The sequence below is a fragment of the Herpailurus yagouaroundi genome, unplaced genomic scaffold (assembly GCF_014898765.1).
Source record: "Herpailurus yagouaroundi ecotype Mexico unplaced genomic scaffold, PumYag 218, whole genome shotgun sequence".
NCBI classification, from domain to species: Eukaryota; Metazoa; Chordata; class Mammalia; order Carnivora; family Felidae; genus Herpailurus; species Herpailurus yagouaroundi.
This window is the reverse complement of record NW_024412449.1, coordinates 1502811-1526448: the sequence shown is the minus strand read 5'-3', so window position 1 is coordinate 1526448 and position 23638 is coordinate 1502811. Positions and strand designations below refer to the sequence as shown.

Below are 23638 nucleotides of genomic sequence, written 5' to 3'. Positions count from 1 at the left end.
TTTGTCACGATTTCTTCCAGAAGAGTTTGTGCATTTAAATATCCATTCAACTTCTGCTGCAAAGTATGGCTCTCCCGATGACCTTGCTAGGGCCTAACACCCAGTCTTGTCCTCTGGCCTTGAGTTGATAACAATAGCAATTAGCATTTATGGAACCTGAGCTGTTATTAGGCACTGTACTGAGGGATTTATGTAGGGATTTATGTTCACGATCTTAATTATTCCCGGTCTCGATAAAGAAAGTGCTGTTACTTCCGCCATTTTACAGATGAAGAAAATGAGTATTAAAGAGGTAGAGTATCTTGCCCCAGGTTGCACAGCTAATAAATGGCAGATCTGGGCCTCAACCCAGGCCCTCCTGACCTTGGAGCCCATGTACTTCATTCATTCATTCATTCAGTCAGTCAGTCATTCAACAATAAGTGATTGTTCATAACATGGCCAGCACTGTTCTAGACCCAGGGGATACAGCAAAGGAAAAAATTAAAAGCAAAAATTTCCTGCCTTTAGTTCACATTCAGATTTGGGGGGATAGAAAACAAAATAATAAAATACACATTATCCAATATGGTAATAAGATTATGGTGAAAAATAAAGCAAGGAGGTTGGCTAAGAAGTGTTAGGAGAATTTTAGAGTAGTCAGAGAAGGTCTCGTTGAGAAGGAGACCAAGCTGTTAGGTTAAGTAGCAAACAAACCCCTGAATCTCAGTGTTATCGACCCAAGAAAACATTATTTCTTGTACAGAAAAATTCCAGTTTGGCTGCTCCTTCTTTGTGGTTACCGAGGGACCCACATTCCTTATATCTTATGGCTCTGCCCTCTTTAAGGCCCTCAGATTGCTTTCCATTCAGCTGGAGGATGAATAAGAAGAGAGATGGTCTTGTGGGGAAGTTTTTGTATTTTTATTAAATTTTTTTTAATGTTTATTTATTTTGAGAGAGAGAGAGAGAGAGAGAGAGAGAGAGAGAATCCCAAGCAGGCTCTGCACTATAAGTGTAGAGCCCAATGTGGGGCTCCACCTCACGAACTGCAAGGTCATGACCTGAGCCGAAATCAAGAGTCTGATGCTTAATTGACTAAGGCACCCATATGCCCCTTGTGGAGAACTTTTTATGGGCCAGTCTGGAAGGAGCACACATCTGTCCCACCCTTTGGTGAGAACTCAGTCACGTGTTTACTTCTAACTACAAGGGGCTGTTGGGAAATAGAGTCTAGCCATGTGCCCCCAAGAAAAAAGAAATGGGCTTTTGTGAACTCGTACCATAGTGTATACTGTAGCGAATGAAGTGAAGAAGTGAGTTGTGTGTTTAACTGGGGAAAGAGCATTCGGGTATAGGAACAGCAGGGTAAAGATGGCCAGGGTGGCTGGAGTGTAGTGAGGAGAAGACAAGGAGGGGGGTGGTAGGACAGAAAGCAAGAAGAGGAAAGTCCACATGGCAACGAGGAAGTGTGAGGAGACCAGGTTGAGAATGAGGGTTCTAGCTTGGGCAACCAGCTAAGGCTGGGAAGACCAGGAGGAGTCTATGATGCAACAGAACGGGTGCCTTCCAGGCATTTTAGAGCACATCTGGAAGACTGGACTAACTGTGCTGTCCTTCAGGGAAGCCTCCATAGCGCTAAAGGTCTGGCTGCTGTGTAAAAATCCAAGGAGCACACATTCCAGGCAAAGAGAAAAAACAGATATGGGAAAAACACAGATATGGGAAATTTATATGATGTGCCTGTTGGGACTCCTGCTAGTGGAGGCATAAACGGGGAGTTACTGGTTCCGTAGTCGGTCAGGATGCTACAGGAGTTCACAAAAGGAAGGGGTGATGCTGCCGTCTGGCTCCCTGTCTGCTATTCTTTGTATGTTGGCATCAGTCTTTCCTACTGCAGATGGACCGTGCTCCTCGTGGGGGCACCACTGCTGACAGACCCAGTCCAGCAATTGCAGTGAAGGGACAACTCCTTTCTCTGCATCTATATGTCAGTTCTAGAGCAAGTCTCTGCCTGGCTTAGGTTGGATGTTGTGCCTGTCATTGCAGCCAGGGAGTGGAGTAGTCTAATCGGGCTGGACCATTTGCCCACCCTTGTTGGGGCCTTCATGGTCTTTTTTAAGAAGGCAGAAGAAAAGCATCTATGGAAAATAAAAAAAGAGTCTTTAGCATGGTTTACTGTACTATGTTTTGAGGAATTTATGGTACAACAAGGTAGGAACTCTTTGGGGAGTTTTAAACAGAGAACTTGATCATATTTAGGTTTTATTAAAAGTCATTACAGACACTGTGTTTGGGTTTGTGGTTGGAAATAAATGAGTAGAGGTTAGAAGGTTGCCACTGTAGCTCTAAGGAGAGCCGAAGAGACCTGAGCCAATTAAAGCCCTTAGTTGTGTCATTTGGACTTCACCTCCAGCCGCCCCACCGGTAAAGAGGAGTGGGAGAAAGTCTAGAGACAATGAGGCAACCAGGGCTTGGTGACCAGCTGGAGGAGGCAAGAAAAAGAGGGGCTTAAGGAGGATCCCCCCACCACCACCACCAAGGGGGGGTAATAACTATTCTCCAGAAGGCTAGATTTATCTTTGGAAACCAGTTATTAAGTGGTAGCAGACTTGACATATCTTATGTGCTTCTTGAGAAATGTGAGTGCTGTTGGCTTTTTGTGGTGCCTCAACTGGAAAAGGAAGCTGACTGATTGTATTTGTCTCCCTTTAAAGTTTCCTTTCTTTTTGCAATCAGATAATAGGAGCCACAGCCAGGACTGCCATTTGACAGATGGATGGGAGCTGGGCCCTGGCCCGAAGACCTTTCCTCCCCCCATGCCTGCCCCTGGGCCTGCAGGTCTACTTTATAAACATTCATCTCCTTGGCATTGGCCTTGCCAGGAAGGCTTTTCAGGATTTTAAGCAAAGAAATGACCTGTTCTGACTTATGTTGTGACCAGTTCCCTCCTGTACTGGGAATAGACTGTGGATGGAGGGAGGAGTGTTACCAAGAGCCAAAGCGCAGGGGAGGGGTGGGGGGCAGGCACACCTGTGCAGGGGCTGTTGTAATCAGCTATGTTGGTAATGGTGGAGGGGGTGAGAAATGGTCATGTTCTGAATATATTTTGAAGTACAAACCAATTTTGGTGAGGATTGGATATGGAGCAAGAGAGAGGAGACAAGAATGACTCTATAAACGTTTTGGCCTGGGCAACCTGACGAACGTTGTCTTTAGCCTGATATGGGGAACACTTGGAGGAGCAGGTCTGGGGGAAGGCCAGGGGTCGGCACTGGACATGTTAAGTTTGGGACATTGAACATGACTTACACAGAGCTCCTATTTGACATCTTACTTGAAGCGGGCAGTTGGATATATCCTACCAGTCAGGAGTTAAAGGAAAGATCCGGGCTTGGAGAAAAATCTGGGCATCCTCAGCATACAAATGGTATCTGAATCCCTGACATTAGGCGAAGTCACCGAGGGGTGACTGAAGGCATACAGAGAAGAGATGAGAATGAGGCCTGAGCCCCGGGACACTCTGACATTGAGAGGCAAGGAGAGAAGGAAAAACCAGCAAAAGGAAAGAACAGCCAGTGAGAAACAGCAGGCAGAAAACAAGAGTGCTGTCCTAGAAGCCAAGTGAAAGGAGTCGTCAAGCAAGAGGGAATGGTTTACTGATATCAAGAGCTATAAGACAAAGACTAAGGCTTGCCCGTTGGGTCTGGCAACATGGAGGACAGGCCAAGTGCATGTTCTGGACCAGAGCTTAACCTCTCAAAAGAAGTCACAGTTTGCCCACTGAAGAAGAACACAGTTGTGCAAAACAGGATTGCTGTAGATTGAAAGAAATCCAAGAACAATGAAGACAGTGCCATGGGCGTCTAGTGCTATGGGACAGCCCTTCTGGCTTTTGTGAGGAGGGTTGAGGTCAGATTCATTCATGTCTTTATCCAGCATTTATTCATTTCACAAAAATATACTGGGTTTCAGAGACTGGGAGTAAGGGTTGGGGGAGAGGGAGAACGTGGAGTCATCATTTAATGGGTATAGAGTTTCAGTTTTGTGGAAAAGAGTTCTGGAGACGGATGGTGGTAATGGTTACACAGTAACACAAACGTGTTAATACCACTGAGCCATATACCTGAAAATGGTTAAGATTATAAATTTTCTGTTATGTATGTTTTAACACACACACACACACACACACACACACACACACACACACACACACAAATGAGAGAGAGAGAGAGAAAAAAAAAAAACAACTTATTGGCCCCATCATGAACTTGGTCTGGGACATAGTGTTTGAAATGGATGGCATTTCAATAGGAGATAATTTGGAGGGAAGGGAAGAAGGACCTCCAGCTGGAGGGAATACAGAGAAGGCCCGCTATCAGGCCTGTTTGTCTGGATTGTGGGGTCAGTGGGGGAGGCCACTCGAGCTGAGGCTGTGGACTCAGGCTGGGCCAGTTCGTGCAGGCCTGGCAGCCTGCTTCGGAGTTGGGCTTGCCTTCTTAGATTCTGGAAGCCTCTGAAGGCTCTCTGCCCAGGGGAGTGTCATTCCAAAGGTGTGCATTTAGACCATTAATCTCATGAATCCTTCCTGTTAAGCCATTGCTTATTAAAAGCAGTGGGATTGAGGCATGCCTTTCTATAGGGAAAATTGTGATCAAGCAGAATTTTCAATACCCAGGCTTGTGGTAATGAATTAAGTGGGTTGTTTTTCCTCACATTTTTACAAATATTTATTGAAGACTACCTAAATGCCCACAGGGTTCTAGGCAGTGGGGTGAGAGTAGGGGTAAATTTAACAGGCCTCTTCTCTTGAAAAGCCTAGACTCTAGGGACCCCCATTCCTAAATAAGAAATTATGCTCCCATGTGTCACGTGTTGCCATAAATGTCTCGCCATGGGAGAGTTCCATGGGAACTGAGAGGGGGAGGTGCCCAGCTTGCTGGGGACACTGGGGAGGCTTCTTAGGGAAAGACTGTCCAGTGGCTTTGAAAAATGAGCACAATTTTCTGGGCAAAGTAACAGAAATGGGCATCCTGAGAGGATGGTAAATCAAAACTTATTGGGGGCTGTAAATTGAAAGACGGTGTATAAATAGCCTCTCTTAAGCTGAATTCTTATTTCGTTGGCTTTAGGTGGTGCTGGCTAGAGTGCACGCATTTGGACCCAAGCTTAACTTTTCAAATGTGGAATCCTAGGCCTTCACTGGTAAGTTTGTTTGATGCCTTCTTACCAAATTATGCTGTTGAGGATCGGTATTTGGAATAAAGGGCAAGAAAGTTATCATTGGCACAGCTCTGTGGAGGTTACCAAGCCTAGACTCTAGAGAAGCCTGTAGTACAGGCAGAAGGGATCCACAGGAGAAGTGAAATTTCACTGTAGGTTTATGAAGTAGATGCTCTGGAGAGGCATCCAGGAGGTGTAAGGCTCATGGCACCCAGGCTCATGGCAGGGCGGGCTTTGGCTGGGTTTTGAAGGAAAAATCCAGAGTGAAATAAGGTTTTCGGGTTTGAGAAAGTGGGCGTAAGACACAAAGACAGTGGGCTCAGCAACAGACCCACAGGAGCAAGAGCTTCAGAGGAGTCATGGGCCAGACCTTTGGCAAGAGGTGATTGTTCTAGACCAGGGTCAGCAAACTTCTTCTGTAAAAGGTCAGACGGTAAATATTTTTGACTTCATAGGCCATGCCGTCTCTATCACAGCTACTCCGCTCTGCTGTTGTAGCATGAAAGCAGCTATGAATGAATGGGCACCGCTGGGTCCCAGTAAAGCTTTATTTACAAAAACAGGTGGTAGGTAGGATTTGGCCTGTGGGCTGTTGTTTGCAGACTCCTTCTCTGAACCCTGAATGTCAGGCTAAGGCACTTGGACTTTGTCCTGGAGGCAGTGGGAAGCCATTGAGGTTATTTTGGGAAAAGAAGTGAAACGGCAGAAGCGACACGCTAGGACCGTTCTTCTCATAGCTGGACAGGAGGCATGGGGCTTGTTCAAAGGAACAGCAGCAATCTGCACATGATGGCATGTGGTTAACAGTGGTGAAAACAGGGGCAAAGGACTAATAGAAGAGCTATTGCAAAGGGAGATCCATAGGATTTACAGTCTTCTTAGACTTTAAGAACAGGAGCCAAAGAAAATGGAAGTTTAAACCTGGTGGTTCACAGTGGCATCATTGGCACATGTAGACATTGGAGACTGAGAGGGGTGGTTGGTGCATCTGGTTTTAGATACACTGAATTCAGGATGACAGTGGTTCATCCACAGGAAATGTCCCGTAGACAGTTGGAAGTGCAGGGCTGAAGCTGGGGCTGAGAGGGTTTGGTCTGGAGGTGTGGAAGGGAGGCCGTAGGATTAAATGAGTTCTCCCCATGATGAGCGGAGAGCTGAGCCTTGGGGAATGTGCATAATTCCAGATGGAAGAAAAAGGTAGAAGAGAACCAAAGGCCAAGGAGGAGAGAGTCCCAGGAAGGGAAGAGAAGGGGGCAGCAGGGACCATGGAGAAGGAAGTTGAAGGAAGGCTGCTGACTTGGTGACACGTTGGTTACAGGTGGCCTTGAGGAACAGGATGCCACAGGAGGAGAATGGGGGATGAGGGCTCCAGGCTGCACAGGGTTGGACATAAATGAGGGATAAAGAATCGAAGACACTAGGAAAATAGACCACCCATAGAGAGTGCGGGCCTTAAAAGAAGGGAGTACACATTTGCATGTCGCAGTTACCTTTTCTTTAGCTCTGAGGCAGGCACAACATGCTGCGACCGGTGCTCTTTTCCTTCTCTGGAGCCAAGCGGTGCTTGGGGGTTTGTGTGCACCCTGGGCTGGTGACTGTGTTCGTATGTGCCCTTGGCGGCGTGGTGCTCATGGCTGTGCCGCAGCTTGCACACGGAACCCAGCCCATGTCTGGACTCCTGCCAGAAGACAAGATGCGATCTGTTGGCGAAAGAGTTGCATTTGCCACAATGGAGGGGAAGAGAGGGTAGACCAGGAGACTCAAATGAGACCTCTTACTGGAGGGTCGGCCCGTGTATGGGAGTTTGAGATACGTCCTCAGGTCATCCGGCCAGGTTATCAATTTGTGCTCTGAGCGTTTTGAGTGTACGTTCTTTGGTTTGGATTCTAAGTCACATTTGGCTTGGTTTGTGTGAATGTAGCAGTTTGAGATCTGGACACAAAGGCAGCAGGTGCAAGTGGTTCAGAGCCACCATTTATGGAGCCCTCAGTAGGTCCCCAGCACGGTGCTGGTGCTCTACAGGTGTCGTTTTAGGTCCTCTCTGCAACAGCCTCCAACACAGGGAGTTCGTTTTCTCACGTCAGTAGTGAGGAAATCAGATCATAAAGAGGCTGAGTAACCTGCCCAAGGTTACAGGAGATTTGAACCCAGATCTGACCCCCGGGTGACTCTGCTTCCTGTTTTCTCTCACCCGAGTCTGGAATTACTCCTCCCACTTATGTAGAAGGACTAGGGATGGACTGAGCTATGCGGGTTAAATATTCAGAGCCTAGTGTGGGTGTTTCCACTTCCTAGGAGTCTGGTGAAAGGGTGGAGGAAGTGTGGGGTCTCTGCAAGAAATCAAGACCAAACCTTAATAGCTTTAACTGTTTCCCCAGGTAAAAATTTCCTGGGTTGGAGGAACTTGGAGAAGGTTGACAGTCGTGGGCTTGGAAAGGAAATATCACTGGAAGGCATGAAAGATTTCAGCCCTAGCTCTGCGGCAATTATAATAGACTTTTTGTTTAAATATTTGGTATTTGTCTCTGCTCACCTTCCACTTTAAGCTTTGAGGGCCGGGTGTTTCCCCCCACACCCCCAGCATCTATCATGGCTTGGGCATGTCCTATGTGCTCAGTGAATATTTGCTGTTTGTAATGAGCCAAGAGGCTTGGGACAAGGTGCTTAACCTCTGTGTGCCAGGCACTGACTCTTGGCACCGTGGCTGTAGAGGTGACACGGCCTCTTGTCCTCATGAGGCTACTCCTGAGAAGATGTTTCTAGTAGGGGAGACAGACAGAATAAAGGTATGAGACGTGTGTAAGGTCAGGCAGGCGTGATCACGCCCTGAAGTAAAATAAAGGGAGAGGGTGGCCAACAGTTTAGTTAGGGTCATCAGAAGGCCCCACCAAGAAATGAAGCAAGACAGTGAGGCTGTTGGGGGAAAAGTCATAATTCTGTTTGAGACTTCTACAGACGTCAGCTGAACTGTCAACACTCCTAAATTCTTTTGCTGGGCCATGGCTGCTAACACCTAACCGCTTCCATCAGTGAGGACTCCTTTTTCCGGCCCCTCGTCTGTGGCCTCTGAACTGTCTCTTCCCCTCCTCGGTAGGTGCTCCCTCGCCTCGCCTTGCCTCGCCTGCCTCTCCAGGTTCTCCTCCAGCCCCAAAGCCCTTGCCTCCACAGCCTGCTTTGCTAGTGTTCTTTCTTTTGTCCTTAGCTTGGTAGGGTTTTGCTTGGTCCCTTTCTCATCACCGCGAGGATTCTCCCCGGCGGAGCCTGTGCAGTGCTCCTTTCTACCCTGCAGTCATCCAGAACTACATATCCAGCACAGAACCTCCTCCTAGGCTGCGCTGCTGGCTGCTGTCCACTGCCCGCGGGCACCTCGGGCCCATCCCTGCCCCGCGGCCAGGTGCGTCTGTCTCCCTGTGTCACCTGCCGTGCCTGGGACTGCAGCCCCAAGTTGCGTCTCCTTCACGAGTCGTCCCTGGCTTTGTCCTTTCCCTCCGCTGTCCTGTTCTGTGGGTGACCATCCTAGTAAAGAGGGTGCCTTCTCACTTGTCCACTCCCTTCTCTTCCCTCCCTACTCCTTCCCTTAGGACTCATCCTTTGGATTTCTTTCAAAAGCCTCTTAATTGCTCTTCCTGTGTCCATTTTTGTCCTCCCTCATTCCACCCCCACACTCCTTATCAGCATGATGTTTATAACTCACACATCTGATCATGGCTTTCTTCTGCTTCAAGCTCTCCAAGGGCTCCTTATTGCTTGCAGGATAAAACCTAAGCTCCTTGGTAAGCCTGCAGGCTTTCATGATCTGGCCTGTGGGCACGTTCCTCATGTATTTCTAACCTCGGCCCAGCCTCCCACCAGCCATCACCTCTGGGCCCTCTGGGGAATGACCTGCGCCCTGCTCCCCATTTCAGTAGCTCAGTTCAGGTTTCCAGTCTTCCGGACATCTTCCTTCCCCCGTTGCTCCTCGCTGTGACCTGGGGACGACCTTCCTCCCGTCTCCCACAACACCCTGCATTTCTCTCTTCCAAAGTGCTTATCAGCACACTGTTGATTTACTACTTGTTATGCTCAGTAAACTGAGCTCCTTAAGGGTGGGGACCACACATGCGTGTGCGCGTGTACACACACACACACACACACACACACACACACACACACACACTCTTGGTTCTCAGCACCAGCATAGTACATCCGGCTCAGGAAGTGTGTGTTGAAGTAAGGATAGTAAAGTCTGTTTGCACAGACTTAGAACGTGATCAAATGTACTTGAAATTGGAGGTTCATCGGCCATGGCGTTGGGCAGAGCCACCCGCCTGTCCCCTCAGCTTTGAGTGCAGGAGGCATTGCTCTGGGTGTGGGTGTGTGGCCGCCTGCTGTGTCTCCCGGCATGCTGGGGCCTCAGGAATGTAACTTCCTTACATTCGTTGCCCCTGACTTTCAAAAAACTCCCTTGTCGATGGAACAGTAACAGCAATTCAAAATGAAAAATAACCCATCAAGGAATGCTCAGGAGTGAGGTCTGCCCAGCTTCAGCCCGGGTGAATCCCAGATTTCCTAAATTAGCCAAAATGACGATTCTTGCTAACCGCTGACAGCTTTTCTTCCCCATCACCTAGCTGAGAATACTTGTCTGGCTAGGGGGTGAGGACAAGCTAGCAGTCCTTTGTGGCCCCCCCCCCCAGGGGCTTCTTTATCTGCCCTTGGAGCCCTGTAAAGTCCTCGGTGAACACCGACGAGTGGCGCAGGAAGAGGCTCAGACCCCGCAGATGCCAGGTCAGCGTCTGTACTCCCCATGGGAGCGGGCACAGCGCACCCGGGCGCTAGTCAGTACGTGCTCGTGTTTTCACGCGGGGCCATCGGCTCAACGCTCATTTCGTCCTCTCCACTTCCTAGTTTTGCCACAGACCTGGGGAATTGTACTGAACATGCAGCTTTTGCGTGGGGGCTCACGGCAAGCTGGGAGGGCTTCCTAGAGGAAGTAGCCGTTCTTACCATGGAGGCATCCTGCTGACCAGGGTGCTCCAGCTGGCACTTGGAGCTGCTGTCCTCATCCGGAGGTGTCCTCAGGGACTTTTTAAAAGCTTCCCGCCACATGGATGCATTTTCCTTTTAGTTTATCTGGTCCATGCCCACTCTGTGCCTTCAGACCTCCGCTGATGTGCCGCCTCCTAGGAAGCATCCGCTGACCTCCCCGATAAGAAACCTGGGTCTGATCGTCACCATCACTGTTCTCGTCACATACCGCTTACGGCTCGCTGGCTGTTTGGCAAGCCCAGGCAGAGTGCTTGGTGGGCAGGCACGTGGTGGCAGGGCCTCGGCAGGTGTTGGCTGCGGCAAGTGTCATCATTATGATCCCACACGCCCCCTCTGAGGGGACTGAGGCCCAGGTCAACACGGGACATGCGAGCGGGGGTTTTCCGCATGTGCTGACCAGGTTGGCGCCCTTCCCCTTCCCTCCTGCACCGCGGTCCCTCTGCCATGCGTGCCCGCAGCCCGCACTCCCGCTCATTTGCAGTGCTCGCCACAGAGGCCGGTTTTCGTTTACTTGTGTGGTTGTAGATGGGTGAAGGTTTGCCCCTCCACTGGGCAGCCCGGTGAGCCCAGGACTGTGGGGGTCTGCCCTGTAGGTAGGTGTGCCACACGGACTTGCCCCACAGCCTGCCTGACGTCCCGCTTTTTCTCCCTGCCCCCTGCACCACGGGCATCTGGCGAGATGGGCCACAGGGGCTCCCCAGGGCCCCCACACGCTTTAGCCGGTACCCCTCACCTGTTTCCATGTCAGAGCCGCTGTGCTGAGGGTCTGTGCCTCGCTGGGATGCCTTTGTCTCAGACCCCCAGGACCACTCCTTTTGTCTTTTTCTCCACCTCCTCCCCCTTTTGTAAGGAAGTGGACCCTGTTCTTCCCTTAGGATAGAGCCAGTACCTTCCTATGGCCCTGCACACACTCTGGGGATGGCTCTGACCACCGAGGGCCATCGTGATCTGTGTGCCTGCCCTCCTTGTCCTTCTGGCACCCCTGGGGACCAGCCGTGGCGTGGTGTCTGTGGCAGGGCAGTACCTGGCATAGTCAGGGCCGAGGGGTCTGTGGAATTGGGGAAGGGAGCACAGAGGTTACCGCCTTAAGGGCAGCTGCTGGACGATGCAGTTTGCGTGTACGTGTACCTGTGTTGGTGAGTATATGTGTATGAACGGGGCTGTGTGTGTGTTTCTTGCTCCGTGTTTTTGTTTGCATAATTTATCCTTGTGCACATTGGAGACAGTGTCTCCCTCTTTCACGGGTCTGGTATGGGGCCTCGAATAATAGATATTTCATAGCCGTTGGCTAAATAAATATTTTCTCCTTTCCCAAGCTGCAGGCGCCTCCCCTCTCCTCCACCCGCCTCTTTGGTACCTCAGTGACCGTTTCACAGGGTTGTTGTGACTTGTCAGCACCCGCTTCCCAGACCCTATTCAGACAGCGGTGACGTGAAAGCCCCATCTAGACCCCAGCAGGCCTGGCTACCCTCCTTAAGCTGGCAGCGAGGAAGCCAGTCCCCCAGGGGCACCTCACCAGGCCTCCGGGGCCCTGTAGGGCCAGGCTGGCTAAGCCCGGAGTGATTCATACCAGTTTTGAGTGGGAAAAATAAAAATAAAAAAAAAATGGCTTCTGACCAAGTAGGGAAAGTGGGTGTGGGGGAGGAGCAGCAGAAGGACCCTGGCCACGCCTTGGGTACACTTGCCAGCAGCAAATTGAGATTGGCTTAGAGCACGGGCCCCAGCAGACCTGCTTCAGTATTTCAGCTCTGTGCCTGCTGATGGTGTAACTCAGACTGCCCACCCAAGTTCTGTAGGCCTCGGTTTCCTCCCCTGCCGCACGGGATGGTGATCCTCGTGATCACCTCTGTGAGGCTCGTGTGAAGGGGAAATGAAAATGTGCTTAGCCCTGGCATGTAGCAAATGCCAAATAATCTGTTATCATTGTCGCTTTTGAAAAGTAGTGTCATTAGCAGTAACTGTAAGACGACTTTGGACGAGATACAAAGTCTACGATGCAGTTAAAGGCTCCGAGGAGTGAGCTAGTGCTTCAGAAAAGCGCTTTGTGAGTTGCAGTTTATGTGCAGATATTGTTATTAGCACAAATATAGCTGTGACTTTTTTGGCTTTGGGAAAAATGAGCACAGTTTTCTGATGTTGACTCTTAAGTCTTGGTTGAGTTTGGTTTTGGTTCTGGAGGGAGATTCGTCAGGCCTCTCTTGGAATCTTGCCCAGAGGCTGCATGACCCACACTGGTGCTCCCGGATGCCGAATGCCTGAGTGACACCTAGCATCTGTACTTGATGTTGTTATTTTCAATGTCCTACGATAAACATAGTCGAGTAAGTTCTTGGAGATTCATTGACAGTAAATTGTGGAAATTTGCTCTGGACCTGGGAAGTTCTCCCTCTCAAGTGCTTCATGCCTGGTATAGCCAACAAATTTTAACAATTTCTTCAGAATTTGACCCAGACAACTACCATTGTTTCCTCAAGTACGTTAGAAATATTTTCTTACTTATCAAACACTTGACTCTCGTTCCATATTATTTGCCTGCCTCCTCCCATCCTTCTAAAAATTAAATTGCACAAAGATGACCCATTAAGAAAATGTAGATAGTTTCAGGCTGAGGTTGAGAACTTGATTCATGGGCTGCATCTGGCCGGCAGATGTATTTTGTCAGTGCTCACGACATTGTAAAACTTTGGAATATGTGGCCAACACTTGACACGTGGTAGATATTGTCTAGAAATCTGGATTTCTAACCTGCGTGAAAAATCGGAGGTCTGATGGCATTGGGGAAGAGTGGTGGTCCCTCCTCCAGTGGCTTCTCTGGCTTGCCCAGCCCTGCCCAGCTGCTCACCCTTACCCACCCTTGCCCAGCCCTGCCCAGCTGCTCACCTGGACTGCAGGTCACGGACTGGGCGGTCTCTCCTAAACGTAACCCAACACCTCGTAGACACTGAATTGATTTAGGATTATTTTGTTTCATCAGCAACTTTGGCCATAGATAGGAAGGTTACTTCACCCCATAAGCTGGGATTTTATGAGAACCCAAGTGACTATAGTGTTTTACATAGGCCCGTTTTGGATTTGGGGGAGTCACCGTCTCTCCTCCCCGTGGGATTTCCTCATTAAGCAGTTTTTAAGAACTCTTCAGTGGAGACTCAACCAGTCAACATACAATGTTGAGTAATGCAGGATATCAATTTTGATGGCCCCTATTTAAGAGAGGCTGCCAAGAAGTGAACTTGAATTCAGTAATTTATGATGTTATAAAACTTGACTAAGACACTTAGTCCTTTTTATTAGCCAGCTTGTTGAAATAGTTGTAATTTGGTAGAATTCTTATTGAAATAGCTGAGGGATTTGAGATTCTCAGTCCTGGAGACGATCCCCACCTGTAGTCTTTTCCTAGGCAAGCCCAGGGGTGTGCACAGGGCCGGTGGCCACAGGCAGAGATGGAGAGGCTGTGCTACGTCCCGGGGTGCTTACTTTAGGGGAGTGCTTGCAAGCACTGGAATTTTAAAAATTATCATCGTTGTATGACCTTTGAGGGCTATTTTTGTTTGTTTTTGTCATCACAAAGGAGTCTACACTTGTAGCAGATTCAGACAACACTAAAGTGCACTCGCATGAAGGAAGGAAGTCTTCGTGACTTCTCCACCTCCAGCCTTCTCCACCGATGGGCAGTTGAGACTTTGTTGGGTATAGTCCTGGACTTTTTCATTCGCTTGTGTTCCTTCTACCTCCTTTGCCCTTATCTCCAACATATGCACTTTCACTTTTGTTTTGTAAAAATGGAATTTCTCTATTTGTACCATCCTGTAGCTCTCCTTTCAGTGGCCGACTGTCAGTGCTTATGGTCATCTTTACAAGTCGCCACGTACAGGTAGAAGTGCCTTATGTTTGGCAGCCGTACTCCATGGTATGGATACATTTCAAGTTTGTTTAATCGTTCCCGTGCTGGTGGACACCCAGGTTCTGATCTTTTGCCATCGCCATGGCTGCTGATGTGGGAATTGTTGTACACGCTTGTGAACTTTTACATGAGATTTTCTGTGGCATAGGCACCAAGAAGTGGGACTTCCAACTTAAATAGTTTGAATTTAAAATTTGAAACAATACAGGGGCGCCTGGGTGGCTCAGTCGGTTAAGCATCCGACTTCAGCTCAGGTCATGATCTTGCTGTCCATGAGTTTGAGCCCTGCATCGGGCTCTGTGCTGATAGCTCAGAGCCCGGAGCCTGCTTCAGATTCTGTGTGTCCCTGTATCTCTACCCTTCCCTTGCTCATGCTCTGTCTCTCTCTCTCTCTCTCTCTCAAAAATAAACATTAAAAAATTTTTTTAGGGGCGCCTGGGTGGCTCAGTCGGTTGGGCGGCCGACTTTGGCTCAGGTCAAGATCTCGCGGTCCGTGAGTTCGAGCCCCGCGTCGGGCTCTGTGCTGACTGCTCAGAGCCTGGAGCCTGTTTCAGATTCTGTGTCTCCCTCTCTCTGACCCTCCCCCGTTCATGCTTTGTCTCTCTCTGTCTCAAAAATAAACGTTAAAAAAAATTTTTTTTTTAATTTTTTTAAATAAAATTTGAATCAATATTGCTTAATTGCTCTCCCAAAAGGCTGTACCAATTCATGCTTCTCCCAAGAGGATCCAATTATAACTTTAATTATCTAGCTTTCTTTCTTTCTTTTCTTTTCTTTCTTTCTTTTTTTTTTTTTTTTTTTTTTTTGCTTAAACACTTAAAACTTTAAAAACTCACAAATATGCCATCAAAATGATACGTTTGTCTTAGTCTATAGGTTTAATTAAATGATTTTCATATTTTGATTTTGGTGATGGTTATCATCCTGCATGATGACAAAAATGTTCCTCAACTGTTGTAGCCAATTGTTAACTACTTATTTAAGGGCTGTTGTTGTGCCCGGTAGCCTTCGGAAGAGGAGGGCCAAATCACAGCTTCCTGTTCCACAGCTCTCCCAGCGCTCCTGTGTTCTCCCTTGAACCATCGGTACGGAGGCCAGCTCAGCACTGAAGGAGCTGCACCCGGGAGTGCCGGGCCTTAAGCCCAGGACGCTTGGGGCAGGGGGCAGCAGGTGATGTGGTGAGGTACCCCACGATTCCCAGCACCCCTTCTTTACATCTGAACGCCGTTTGACATGGACAGTTTCTTCCCACATGTGTTTTCTCATAGCGTCCCTACGACCTCCCTTTGAAGCAGGCCTTCTCCTCCTCCCCCTGTTTATATCTGGGGACACTTAGGCCCAAAGAAGATCTGACTTACTGAGTGTTGCACAGCTGGTAAGGAAAAGTCTCTTGGACGCAGGTCCTCCAAATGCAGTGGAGTCAGACCCCTGCGAGGCTGAGATGTAGCTTTGGGCCTACAGCGCACCATGGAAGTTTCCTTTACAGGGCTGGGGCTGGAGAAAGGACAAGGAAGTGACATTCCCAGATGTCCTGTGGTCACTTCTGTCCCCAGCTTTCTCCCAGGAGTGCTAACACTTAGGATCGTGTTCTTGAATGCTTCCCCAGTGTCTAGAAAGGATCTGTGAATTCTGGACCAGGGGACTTAACTGATCACACGTGGTCGAGAACTGCTGACCCAGAATGTGTCTTCTTCTCCTTAGACAGGATGGGTCTGGGGAGATGGTCAATTTGCCATTTGCTAACTGTATCTGAAACTTAGAATTCTGTCTTCTCCCGAGGCCTCCTCTCTGTCCCTCTGACCTGGTGCCTGGCTTTTGCTAACAGCTTACCCTGTGTTGGTCAAAGCTCCTTAGCACTAACCTCATTATGAGCCTGCAGGGAGATTCGATGTCCAGACCACTCATCCTTTCTGGATGCCTTCAGCTTCACTAGACTCATGCAGGTGGGCTGGTCTACTGAAAACAAGAGGATCTGGAGTCTGATGGACTGAGAATCAAATCCTGGCCTCATCACTTTTACTAGCAGTATGAAACTTTGGCTGTTGACCTCACCTCCCTGAGCCTCAGTGTCTCCCTTCTACAAAATAGGGATAATAATTCCCTCATGGGGCATTTTGAAGAATATATGAATTAAGACTTGGAATGTGCTTCTCAAATGTTCAGCATACAATGGATACTTATAAATATGAGTCCTGGCTCCTTTTCCTGCTGTAGAGAGAAGGTTCTCCTCTGGGGATGCTCCAACCTGCTGGCTGCTGGCTGGGGATCCTAGGGACAGAGGAAGGCCACCAAGATGAATCATATACAACATGTGCTCTCAGGAATTCACTGTTAGGTAGGGGAACCCATGAGCAGAGACCATGTAACGTGTACATTGTAAGAATCAACTAACAGAGCGAAGATTAATTAACCTCCAGGTGAATGGGGGGGTGGTGGTGGTGGAAGAAATTATCAAGCAAGTAGGGTATTGAAGATTGAATAGGAGCTTGACGGAGAAGAATATACATAATGAATAGGCAACTCTACCCATCAGCAATCAAATGACATTATTTTGTATGTATATATGTATGTTAACTTCATTGACTCTTACCAATGCACTGATCTATTCAAATCCTTCCTCTCTCTCTTTTCCTTTTTCCTTTCATTCTGCCTCTCCTTCTCCCCACCCTGCCTTAAGATATTTCAGCACCTCAAAATTTCTTAAAGGATTTCTTTATGCTTTGGTAAATCCTCAGAGGGTTGATGCTACTTCAGTCCTGCTAAGTTTTTACAAGAGCTTTGGTGTGGCTACCTTTTCGTCCACTCCTTTTCTCTCCAGCATGAGTAAACCTCTTTTGCTTTCTCAGCAATGAACAAACTCCCGGCCATTTGGTGCTGACTGGGTCACTGCCGTATACCCGGGGCATGGGTCACCCCACTCAGTAGCCAGAACAGCTTTGTGAAACAGGGCTCTTCTTTACAGATGAAGAAAGTAGGCTTAGAGAGGTCGATGTGCTGGTCGGGGAGCCACGGTTCAACGCCGGGCTTCTTCTCCCTGTCCTGTGCTGCTTTGTTCAGTGTCTCGCACACAGTAGGTGGGCAGCGAACACTTGCCCAGAGGAACGAGAAGGCTGCCACCCGCTAGTCCGCTCGGTTCACAGGGCTGGTTCTGTGACCCTCTCCGTGCACTCACGGCGTTCTCACTTGGCTTCCCACCTGTTGATGGGGTCCCAGGATCACAGGAATAGTTGGTACAAAATACAGTTTCCCATTCCCCTCGCTTTTTTTGTTTTGTTTTGTTTTAGTTTATTTTGAGACAGTGAGCACAAGTGGGGAGGGGGCAGAGAGAGAGAGAGAGAGAGAGAGAGAGAGAGAGAGAGAGAATCCCACGCAGGCTCCGCACAGTCAGTGCAGAGCTCAACTCAGGGCTCGATCCCACAATCACGAGGTCATGGCCTGAGGCGAAGTCAGGTGCTTAACTGACTGAGCCACCCAGGCACCCCGTCCCTCGCTTTTATTTCTAGGGCACTTGAGAGCAGATAGGTTGGACTGTTAAAACTTTGTGCTCGGCTTTGCCTGTGCCCTGTAAGAAATGCCTGGCACCGTGCACGCGCAGTGCTCTAGGAGCCCGGCCCAGGAGTCAGGGGCTTAGTGACTCCTCAGTCACAGTGGGTAGATCACATCCCCTCCCCAGAATTACATATCCTTGGCACACTGTGGGGTTGAGAGGGTCCCTAAGGATCCTGCCTACGGTACCATCTGCCGGAAGGAACGCAGGCGCTGGATTGGCCAAGACCTGAGTGTGAATCCTGGTTCCCGTCCTTCCCGGCTCTGTGACCCTGGGCAAATCACCTAACCTCTCGGATGCTCGTTGCCTGTGTCTACGAAAGAAGGCAAGTAGGACCTGCTTCCGGGCTCACCGTCAGGAGGACAGGAGTCCACGTACAGGAGGGCTGCTTCCTTCCCTCCGTCTCTGACTCCTGAGTGCTTTGGTTTTGGACTCGCTGGGGGTTCCTGCAGTGAGACCCGACACATGTTTCTCAGGTGCGGTGCTCACGACACCTCACCACATCCTGAGATACTCGGCTCGTGGATTTCTCGAAGCTCCCGCGTGCTGTTGGGAAACTGCTCGAAGGCAGATGCCGTTCTACCACATTGAGCGGTGGCAGTGCTGCGGTGACGCCTGACTTCCCCCCCTGTCCCCTTGCGGACAGCAGTGGCAGTGTCCACCAGCCTGCATGCAGGTGGCTCCTTTGCGTCTCTTCACAGAGAGGAGAACTCCAGTCATTTGGCAAACGTTTGCCGTGCCCAGGCCTTATGTTAGGAGGCAGGGTGCATCAGAGGAATAGTCTTGCACTCACTGCCCTCGGGAAGCTCACAGCGAGGAAGGGTGAAAATAGGGGTGACACAAGGCCATCGGGGCACGTGACAGGGCACTGTGGGAGAAGGAGGGGCTTAGGCGCTCTCCCCTGGGCAGTCAGGAGGGGCCTCATAGACAAGAGGTAACTTTTGAGCAAGTCTTAAGGGACTGGTAAGAGTCTACACTGCAGAAGTATGCAGGCAGAACATTCCAGACAGGAGGAGGCCAGAGCCTGGAGGAAGTGACGCCTGGCCGCGTGTCTGGAGCTGGGGCCAACAGCTGGAGGACCTGGTGGTCGTCAGGATGACGACGCCCTCGGACCTTTCTCCGGAGCCCCAACCCGCGTACCCGCTGCCCACTCAGCATCCACGCGTTGATGTTTAATGGGTATCCCAGACCCAACGCCACTAAATACAAGTCTTGGTATTTTTCTTCTTAACAGGAGGAAAAAAGGCAAAATCATAACCCTGCCCCTCCCCCAGCTTCCCCGTTTTATGTGGCAGGACCATTTCCCTGGTTACGCAGGCCCAACATATCGGCATCACCTTGGATCCTGCTCCAAACCTTGCACTTCACGCTGTCTGCGGACAGTTCTTGACAGGTTTCCCATCAGAGTGCACCCTGAAAGCACCTCCCCTCCCTCCCCTCCTCCAGATGCCCCCCATCTCGCAGCAGGTCTCCCTGCTTCCGCTCGGGCCCCACTGCTGCGCACAATCAGGCAGAGTGACCTTTTAAAAGGTAAATCAGATGGTATCATTTCCCTGCCCAAATTCTCCGGCGGCTTCCCGGCGTCCTTGGAATAGACCTGCTTGCCATGGCCTGCCAGCCCCTCTTGCTTCTCTGATCTCTCCTTTTAGACCTCTCTGTTTTGCTCACTCCATTCCAGCCACTGTGCCTTTCTTGCTGTTCCTCTTTCTTGCCTCGGGGCATTTGCCCTTGCTCTTCCCCCCCCCCCCCCCCCAATCTGTCTTCCCCGACATCTCTGCCTGGCTCACCTTCGCTGCACTCTGTTCTCCGTTCAAATGAGGGCCGGAGAGGAACAGACTTCTAGTCACCGTGTTCAAGGACTAAAATGTGCTGTCCTACCCCACCCTTTAACCGATCCCTCGATCCTCTCGGCTTGCCTCATTTCTCTTCATTAGCATCCGTTGTTACCTGACTTCTGTATCTGTTTGTCGTCGTTAGTGTTTGTCTTACTGCCCTAGAATGTAAATCCACGAGGACGGGTGCCTGCCTTACCTGTCTCATTCACCACTCTTATCTCCAGGACATAAAACAGAGCCTGGCGCTCAGGAGGTGATCATCACACATTAGATTGGTGAGGGGGAGAAAAAAAATGAATGAATTAATGCAAGTGAAGACTTTGGTGTTTATTCCGTAGGCAGTGCAAATCTAGTAGACGTCTTTCAGGAGGTGAGTGACGTGGTCAGCACTTTTATTTTAGAAAGCCAGCTGGTGGCAGTGTGGGGGCTGGACTGTAGGAGGGGGCAGCAGAACTAGTTACAGGCAGTTAATTTGGTCCAGGAAATCGATGCTGCGTCCTGCGTCGGGCTGTGGGAATGGAGGAGAGGGGACCCGTGACAGGGTGTGGGGACCTTTGATCGTCTTTGGTGCCTGTTGGGGTAACTTGGTAGAGCAATTCCTTTCTAAGAAACACAGGGGCGAAGCTGGTCTGGGGAGAGCCTGGTGATACTCCGTGATGTTCTTCTCCCTCGGCAGACGTCAGCCCTGGGATGCACATTCTCTGCAGTGCCGTTGGCTCTCTGAGGAGCGACTCTGCGGCTCTCCAGACTCCCCCGTTCAGTCTTTCAGTAAGAGGGTAGTCAAGATGGCAATGTCAGTGAGGCTGATGCTTTTTCCCACAGACAGGCCCTTTGCTCTTACACACCACAAGCCACACTAAATCTTTGGTTCTCACTTGCAATGGGTACTTTTCTTCATACTGACTTCCAAAGGAGACTTGCTGTAACAGATCCTCTGCTCTGCCCACGTTCCGGACAGGGTTTACCAATAACCTGGGGATTCGGCATCTCCCTTGCTGCAAACACGCACAGGGACTCTTCTCCCTCGGGTGTCAGAGAGTCGGGTGGTCGGTGGGCATGTATCTGGAGCCCAGGAATAGCCGTGCTGTTTGGCGCTGCCTCTTGAAAACTTTCTTTTGAGGCTTGACTTATTCCTCCTTCCAAAAAGTCCCCAGCCCTCTCCAACTTTCAAAGAAAAGCCTTTCATCTCAGAGTAAACACATTCCTACCCATCCTGCTGCGGTGTCCCTTCTCTGTTCCCGAGAAGATGCCATCCCAGGCTCTTAAGCCGCGGTCCAAAGTTCCTAATCCTGTTTGTCGAACCCCGTGAAGTGAAATGCTGCACCATCTGTATAGCCAGATGCCCACCTCCCACCATCCTTCTTCTCTCTTCCAAAGGTCCAGATGCCATCGCATTACATTGCATTAATAGCTACCCTGTGGAGTTCCTGTGTGCCAGGTACTGTGTTAAACACTTCCCGTGCATTCTGTCCAACCCTTACCACCCTGCCAGGGTGAGTATTATTAACCTTTTCACAGATGAGGAAGCCAAGGCTCGGCAGTGTGGTGGACCTTAGTAGTTGAGAGCGTGGGCTTAGAGTCGCACAGACCCAGGTTGGAATCCCAACCTCGCAGTGCACCTTGGGCATGCCACTTAATCTTCATCACCTTCTTTTTCCAGATATAGGAAATGGAGATAATATAGAGAAAGTTCATGTGTTGCTGCAAAAATTTAACAGCGTATGTTATTTCACAAGTATATAAGTATTTGCTTACCTTACGCTAGACTTTGTGCCGTCGGTAAATAATAGCTCTTGGTAGATATTGTCTTCGGCATCATCGTCGCCATTGTCATGGTCATCATCCTTGTCTCAAGGCTACGCGGCCAGGGTTGAAGGTAGCCCTGCCTGGCTGTCAAGCGCTTGTTCTTTCTCCTGTCTCACAATGTTGCTCCCAAGTTCATCTTGCCTAAGACACACTGGTCACTAAGTTTGCTCTCTTGGTCTCTTCTGGGCACTGGGCTCAAGGTAAAGCTCAGTAGCCCCCCAGTCCCTTCCAGCCAATGACCTCTTTTCACTCATTGATGTGAGCAGTCCCAGTGGCCGGGCTGTTCAGGCAAGAGCTTGGGCGACTTTCCCTGACTGTCAATGTCATCTTGTCTACTCTGAAAGCCATCTTGTTGTTTATGTTACAGGATTGTCCAAAGAAAACAGGAGAGGCAGCAGAGAGGGCTGGTGGGGGTCCCTGTCTTTTGGGGTCACAGATCAGTTTGTGAATCTAGTGAATTTTACGGAGCCTCTCTCCAAAAAATGCACGTGGTAAATACTCTCAAGACGAATATTGTTAATGAGACACCTGCCCCGAAGCCCACCCAGAAATTAATTGTAGCTAAGAAATTGTGTTCCGAAAGGTTAGCTTATGTGGTTCTCTTTAGTCCTGCCACCCCTCATTCACAATCAGGAGGGACTTTTCTTTCTGTAGGGTGTTTGTATTCACAGGTTGTCCTGGTAGCATTTGGAAAAACCTGTTTTATCGATACGAGTTGCCATTTTCATTACTTTTCCATATTTGAGAAATGTGTCCATGCACTAGAGTTGGCCAGTCATTGTGATGGACCGACCTGCTGATTTACACATCAATTCAAACCACTGCCTGCGTCTAGCAGACAGGCCGGGGAGGAGTTTTGGCCCAAAATATCATCAGACTAATAGGAATTTTATTGTGATATACAGATTATAAAGGTTCAGAAGCTCAGCGTCAGCAGGGTTCAGTGTTCTAAATTGAGATACATGTAAATCTCTGCTTTTCAATTTTAAGATTTGTGAAATTTCAGTCTTAAAAAGTATGCTTCCTTTCCTTTTTTTTTTTTTTTTTTTTTTTTTATTCATTCCAATTTTCAAGGTATGGGTATAAAGGGAAGTCAGATTCCAAACACTCCGCAGTCTTCTAATTTGCTTGCAGGCCTCTCCTTGGAAACTTTCCAGCAAATTCTGGAATAAGCTTGCTGTTTCTAACAGCGATAGGAGTCATGGGTGTCGCTGCTGATGGCTTCTCCCTTTCCTGCCTGGCCTTTGGAGCCCCACGGAAAGACAGGAATGGACCTTCCATAATGGAGGCCCCAGAGCCCTTCCTCCCGCTCTGGCTACGGGCCTGTGGTGCCGATGCCCTCTGCAGCTGGGGTGTTAGGGCACAGGAACCGAATCTGTCACATGTTAGATCATTTGATGTAAAGCTTTTTCTGATGCGTACTTTTTCCTCTAAAGTTTTTCTTCTTTGCTTTTTCTAAATTATAAAAGCAACAGATGCTCACTTCAAAGCCAGGATTAGAACTTTTCACGCCTGGCTTGGAATCCCAGCTCCATGAACGCATTAGATGTGCAGCCCTGGGAAAAACATGCACCCTCTCTGAGCCTTGCTTTTCTCATTGTTACAGAAGAGGTAGTGATTTCCCCTCATACCATGGCCATGAACATCGAGAGACACTGGTATGCAGAATGGTCTTCCAGAGGTCTGGCATGGATTTGTTTACTCAATGAATATTTATCGAGCACCTACCATGAGCCAGCCACCATTCTAGTTGTCCTGGAAATACTCAAGAACAGGACAGAGGGGGTCTCTGCTCTCATGAGGCTCACCTTCTAATCAGAGGGGGGCCCAAAGAAAAGAGACCATTTCAGAAATTAAGAAATGAGGACCCCCAGATGGTAAGTGAGTTATAGGAAGGGCCACTTTAAAAATCTTTTTTTTTTTTTTTTTAACATTTATTTATTTTTGAGAGAGAGAGAGAGAGTGTGTGTGTGTTCAGGGGAGGAGCAGAGAGAGGGAGACACAGAATCCGAAGCACGCTCCAGGCCCTGAGCTGTCAGCACAGAGCCCGACACGGGGCTCAAACTCACAAACCGTGAAATCATGACCTGCGCCGAAGTCGGGCGCTTAACCAACTGAGCCACCCAGGCGCCCCAAGGAAGGGCCACTTTAGATGGGACACCCACGGGAGACCTCTCTAATGAGGCTCCGTGTTTTGTGACCCCCAGGTCCCAAACTTTCCAGCTGTAAACAGTTCTACCCCTTTCAGTGTAGGTCCCAGTTTTGAGTTTGGAAAATCTGGCCACAGAGCACCTATCAGTTCTCTTTTGGGAGAACTCA

General features: G+C 49.3%; 1 protein-coding gene and 1 long non-coding RNA gene across 12 annotated transcripts in view; one reads left to right on the top strand and one right to left on the bottom strand.

Annotated features, from left to right (window-relative positions):
* Positions 1-23638, top strand: part of BMAL1 (basic helix-loop-helix ARNT like 1) — a 100395-nt gene that overhangs the window by 25267 nt on the left and 51490 nt on the right. For 10 of the 11 annotated variants that reach the window (XM_040456809.1, XM_040456808.1, XM_040456811.1 and 7 more), the window contains exon 2: positions 5112-5184. The exons of the other annotated variant lie outside the window; for it this stretch is intronic. The gene's annotated coding sequence lies outside the window, so the exon portion shown is untranslated. The remainder of the gene's footprint in view (positions 1-5111; positions 5185-23638) is intronic. 11 annotated transcript variants of the gene reach the window in all.
* Positions 1-23638, bottom strand: part of LOC121018194 (uncharacterized) — a 33784-nt gene that overhangs the window by 9551 nt on the left and 595 nt on the right. Inside the window, exons 2-3 of the long non-coding RNA XR_005785069.1 lie at positions 15490-15625; positions 6693-6902 (exon numbers count right to left, since the gene is read on the bottom strand). This is a non-coding gene — a long non-coding RNA (uncharacterized LOC121018194). The remainder of the gene's footprint in view (positions 1-6692; positions 6903-15489; positions 15626-23638) is intronic.